The sequence below is a fragment of the Ranitomeya imitator genome, chromosome 10, assembly GCF_032444005.1.
Source record: "Ranitomeya imitator isolate aRanImi1 chromosome 10, aRanImi1.pri, whole genome shotgun sequence".
Classification (NCBI taxonomy): domain Eukaryota; kingdom Metazoa; phylum Chordata; class Amphibia; order Anura; family Dendrobatidae; genus Ranitomeya; species Ranitomeya imitator.
Window position 1 is genome coordinate 116,305,477 of NC_091291.1, and position 6,000 is coordinate 116,311,476.

Sequence of the window (6,000 nt, forward strand, 5' to 3'; positions counted from 1 at the left end):
TGACCCTTTAAGAAGCCAGAGAGCTCGCCTGCCGGCCCCCTAAGCACTCCCTAGGAGAGGGAGAGAAAGGAGGAAGTGCAGCAGACATGGGAGCAAGGACCCGGGCAGCATGTCTGCAGGGACAGACCCCGGAGCGCCGGCGGACGACCGGAGCGTGACCCTGCTGGCTAAGGACAGGACCAGAAGAGGTAAGAGCAGGCGGGGAAGAGAAAGAAGGCGCCCCGGACTGCAAGGTGGTGACAGTACCCCCCTCCAGGCCCCCCCGGGTGGCGACTGGCAAAGAACCGCCGTAGGAGATGAGGAGCATGGACGTTGCCCTCCGGCTCCCAGAACCTCTCCTCAGGACCAAACCCCTTCCAGTCGACCAGGTACCATGTGGCACGCCCTCTCTTCACGTCCAGGATGGCACTGACCTCATACTCGCCATTGGCCGAAATCGGAGGAGGATGCTCTCCTGGATCCTGGGAGAAGCGGTTGAGGATCACAGGTTTGAGGAGAGAACGGTGGAAAGAATTATGTATTCGCAGAGAAGGAGGCAGTAGTAGCCGATAGCACACATCGTTGAGTCTCCGGGACACCTCGAACGGTCCGATGTACCGAGGTCCGAGCTTGAAGGAGGGCACCTTAAGGTGGACGTACTTGGCTGATAACCATACCTTGTCTCCCGGTTGAAACATCTGGGCATCAAGTCTTCTCTTGTCGGCATGGTCCTTCATGCGCTGGGATGCTTTCACAAGAGCCTCACGAGTCTTGTTCCAGATGTTGGCGAAGTCGCGAGCCACGGCCTCTGCTGCAGGATTGGGAGTCGCGATGTCCAAGGGAGTCGGGATCCTCGGGTGTTGCCCATATACAATAAAAAATGGAGTGTTACGAGAGGACTCACCAACATGATTATTGTACGAGAACTCCGCCCAAGGCAGTAGGGACGTCCAGTTGTCGTGGTGTGCGTTGACAAAGTGTCGTAGAAAACCTGCCAACACCTGGTTTACCCGTTCCACCTGTCCGTTAGACTGTGGATGATAAGCCGAAGAGAAGTCCAAGGCAATATCGAGTTTCCTGCAGAGAGACCGCCAGAATCGGGACACGAATTGTACTCCCCTATCGGAAACAATGTTGGAGGGTAACCCATGCAGACGAAGGAAGACCAGGCAGAGAAACGAAGTGACTCATCTTGGAAAATCTGTCCACCACGACCCAGATGACAGTATTCCCGGAGGATGCAGGGAGATCCGTGATGAAGTCCATCGCAATGTGTTGCCATGGTTTTGATGGTATAGGCAAGGGCAAGAGTTGACCGGTGGGAAGCCGTTTGGGGGTCTTGTTGCGGGCACAGGAAGAACAGGCTGAGACGTAGTCTGACACCTCTTAACGCATCCCAGGCCACCAGTAGTACCGACCGATCAACTGTAGAGTCTTTGTCAGACCTGCGTGGCCGGCTAGTAAGGAGGAATGTCCCCAGTGAAGGATGCGTTCTCGACTCAGTTCGGGCACCAGCTCTAAGGTCTCTAAGGAGACCAAGGCTTGGAGTGACCCCTATACAGGGATTTCCCCTAGACCACCAATAGAGGGTCCGATGAGGCAGACACCTGTGTTAAACCGACCTAGGAAGAAATGAATAAACAAAACAGGGCTGAATGTGGAACTTGGAAGCAGGAAGAAGACTGCAGGGAACCACACAGGATACTGGACTCAGGATGCTGTGGAGACCAGACTCGATCCTAGGGAAAAAAGGAACACAGAGTAAGACAGGCAAATTGGACTGATAAGCCTAGCAGGATAAGACCTGGAGCAGCAACTTCAGGATAATAGAAGTTGCCCAGGCGGCGTCCAGGAGTGACTGAGATCCTTATATACCTCCAGCCTCCAGGTGATAGGCCGGGAGGAGGGGCAGTGAGTAGGGAGGGGCTGACCCTTTAAGAAGCCAGAGAGCTCACCTGCCCGCCCCCTATGCACTCCCTAGGAGAGGGAGAGAAAGGAGGAAGTGCAGCAGACATGGGAGCAAGGACCTGGGCAGCATGTCTGCAGGGACGGACCCCGGAGCGTGACCCTGCTGGCTAAGGACAGGACCAGAAGAGGTAAGAGCAGGCGGGGAAGAGAAAGAAGGCGCCCCGGACTGCGAGGTGGTGACACACGCAATGTTGGTCATAAACATGTAACACCCCTTTAGGGCTACCACGGTACACTGGGTGTTATGGGGGGTCTCACCTCTCCAGAGCGCAGTGCCTCCACCCGAATCTTGATTGGAGTCCTCTCTCTGGGACTGCAGAAGGGCTATTATCTTCTGCCAGGGGCTGATTCGGGAAGCCCCTGCCACTCTCAGTACACACTCACAGGGATCAGGAGTAAAACAGTTTAACAGGTTTATTGCTATGCAGCATAAATTAGATGGATTTAAAAGAATAACATGAAATACAAATAACTGTGCTCTGTCAAGGTCATATACACATCTCACTCTAATTCTCCTTCAACCCTGCAAGTATAACATAGTAGGGTTTTTTGTTTGTTTCTTCTAGTTTAACTCAGTCCAAACGTTGGGGCCCAGTTGCCGCGGATGCAGGCGCGCAAATTAAATCAGTTGGTGCACTTAGATGAATATAACTGGCAATAGTCTGAGCTGTAATGTACTCACTGTAAATAACGCTGGTAGGACCACAAGTCTCAGAAAGTCACTCACGGCACGTCTCTAACGGTCGGATGGTTCTCTGGACACCAGCTGGGGGGCGGCCGGATTCAGTCCTTTATACGGTGGGAGTGCAGGCAGAAATCTCCAAGTTCTTGATGCAACTTGCTCCAGAGGGTAACACAAAGTCGCACTCTCTCCAGCAACACGAGTATATCCGGGAGGACAGCAACCCTGCAGCATGGGGCCAGGCAAGTCCCCCGTGCTCCGTCTCTCCCAACAAGATACCACGCTCTTTTCTTCCTCTGAATTCTTAGTTTCACTTTCTCCCCAGCTCCTGCCTCCAAGTCCCTCCTCCTCCAATCCAAGCTGTGTCATCTGACTCACACAAGGATCCCTGGGAATAGTAGTCCAGGGGTCCTTGGGAATTGTAGTCCACTGCAGCTCAGAGGAAAATCTGCTTATGTCTGTAGGTCCTGGTATAACAGCAGCTGCAAAGCTCTTCTTAGTGTCTGTAAATCCCAGTATACCAGTAGCTGCCCTAACAGTTCCCAGTGCAGGTGTTACACTCTCCCCCTGGTGAGTCATTGAAAGTGTCCCATCACGACATGAGGACTCACCACCTGAAACATGAATGGGGGTTAAAGCATCCTGACTAACACCAAATTTACATGCACGCAAACCACCTCCTGGACACATAGGAGATACTGGGAAATAAGGCCAAACAGATTTTGAATTAAAGTGTATCAGCCGGGGGACCTCAGTGGTATGTCCCATTCTATCATAGGTCAGCATCATGGGTGGCCTAGTGTCCTGTTTGGGACGAGTGTGTACTGAGGGGGCCCCCTCCTCAGCTCCCGACTCTTGTCGGTCAAGAACTCCTCCAGGTGGATCTCTTCATTTAATAAATGTCCCTCTTCTGAACTCTCCCCCAATGGTGGGCAGAGCGCACTCGCCTCCTGATGAATGTCCTTTTTTTGTGCTTCCACTTCAGAAGTCTGTTTTTCAGGCCCCCCCCCCCCTATGGGGCATGGGTCCTCAGTCCACCTGTAGCTCCATTGACCTTCAGATCCCCATTCATCCCCAGACTCGCTGTCACTTCCTCCTGAAGCAACTCCAGGCTGGGGTGGTTGTTGACACCTACGACTTCTCCTATTGCATGGAAGGTTTGTATGACCTCCTTGGGTTGGCAATGGCGGTAACAGGATGTTTTTCCCCACAGGCAACAAATGGTGTCGATGATAGGTTTTGACAGCTCCACTCCCTTTCTCGGGCTTCACTCTGTAGGCCGGGACACCAGGCAGCTTCTCCATCACCACATAAGGATCAGTACACCACCGATCAGCAAGCTTATGCTTCCCAGGAAGACCTAGAAGTTGGATAAGAACTCTATCTCCAGGCAGTAAAACTTGTTCCCGAACTCTACAGTCGTAGCGAGTCTGATTGCGCTTCCCTGACCGACCAGAGGCCTGCTCTGCCAATCTGTACGCTTTTTCCAAATCTTCTTTTAGCTGGGACACATATTTTAAATAGGTCTTCCCATTAGAATTTTCAAAGGATGTCCCAAAACTAATATCCACTGGTAGCCGAGCTTTTCTTCCAAACATGAGAAAATAGGGCGAGTATCCCGTTGACTCATTTGTGGTGCAAGTGTAGGCATGAACCAACTGACTCACATGCCTGCTCCATTGTCCCTTCTTCCTGGGATCCAAAGTGCCTAACATGTTCAGAAGGGTACGGTTGAACCTCTCAGGTTGAGGGTCCCCTGAAGATGCTACTGATCTACTCTTTAAACTCCGTACCACCTACCAACAGCCAGATGAGAAGATGTCCGACTATTTATACCGACTAGATAAGCTGGTTCATAGAATAGTAGCTAAAAGTGGCATCAGCCCTCAAGAAGTTGATCAGTGCCGCCTGGAACAAGTACTCAGAGGAGCTCTCACTCATGATCCAATTGCCCAGCGGATGAGGTCTTGTGATAGAGCAACTGACAATCTATGGATTGAGTGTAACCAATAAAGCGCGTGTGCACAGCTGTGAGAGGTGCTAAGGTAGGCTCCCACACCTTTGGAGTATATAAAGAAAAAAACCTTGCACTCAACTTAGATGCTCTGGTGAAATTTTAATGTAGTACTCATAAACGTTTCGGTCCAATATAGCAGGACCTTCATCAGTAACGTACTTAGAGATAAATGGAGAGACAACCGTGTCTCTGTGCACACTGAACACTGCGTCTTAGAGAACGAGGAGTAACGTAAACTCAGGGACCTAATCCCAACTGATAGAGTGAGAGGAGAAGTGTGCCAGGAAGCAGACGCGAATTGAATTGGCCAATTTATGCGCTAAGAATCTTCATTTTATCTATAACTGTAAGTTTTATGAAAAAAAAATTTTGGAAAAATTTTTTATGAAAATTTTTTTTGAGTAGTATGATTCATATCGAATATTTGTCTGTGTTTTCACATGGCCTAGATTCATATACATGTGCTGCTGTGTTTCTTTATATCTATATGATACAGCTTGCAGCTTGCATGTGTTCACATTGGGAGTGCTGGTTGTTTTTTTTTTCTTTGTTACGGAAGTTAGTTACAGACAGACGGAAGAACCCCTTAGACAATTATATACTGTATATATATATAGATAGGAGAGAGAGACTTCTGTAGTAGTGATGAGCGTATATACTCATTACTCGTGATTTCCCGAGCACGCTCGGGTGTCCTCCGAGTATTTTTTAGTGCTCGGAGATTTAGTTTTCGTCACCTCAGCTGTATGATTTACATCTGTTAGCCAGCATAAGTACATGTGGGGGTTGCCTGGTTGCTAGGGAATCCCCACATGTAATCAGGCTGGCTAGTAGCTGTAAATCATCCAGCTGCGGTGAAGAAAACTAAATCTCCGAGCACTAAAAAATACTCGGAGGACACCCGAGCGTGCTCGGGAAATCTCAACGAGTATATTCGCTCATCACTATTCTGTATACATATTATTTAGTGTCACTATGCCTGAGGTTCCCCACCACTGCTATAGTATATAGCTCATTACGTGGGTTACCAGCCATCCTTGCAGTCCATGCTTGGCCCGTTACGTAAGCAAGGAGGTCATGACACTATCGGGCGCTGTGTTCTACAGCTTGCTCAAAGCAATCTGAAGCTGGTCAGATCGTTGGATCCTGCCGGCTTCATTCTCCCTGTGCTTCTTCTGTGCTGTAGCTGCCTCTACTACTAGGATTATAGCCAGCACAGTTTGGACCAGTAGCACGGCTATGCTGCTGATCTGCACTGTCAATATTCAGGAGTGTGCCGCCCCTGGCAAAACAGGAAACGGGGGTTGAGAGCAGTGCACTTCTGAAGCTGCGTCTTGAGATATCAAAGTCAAAC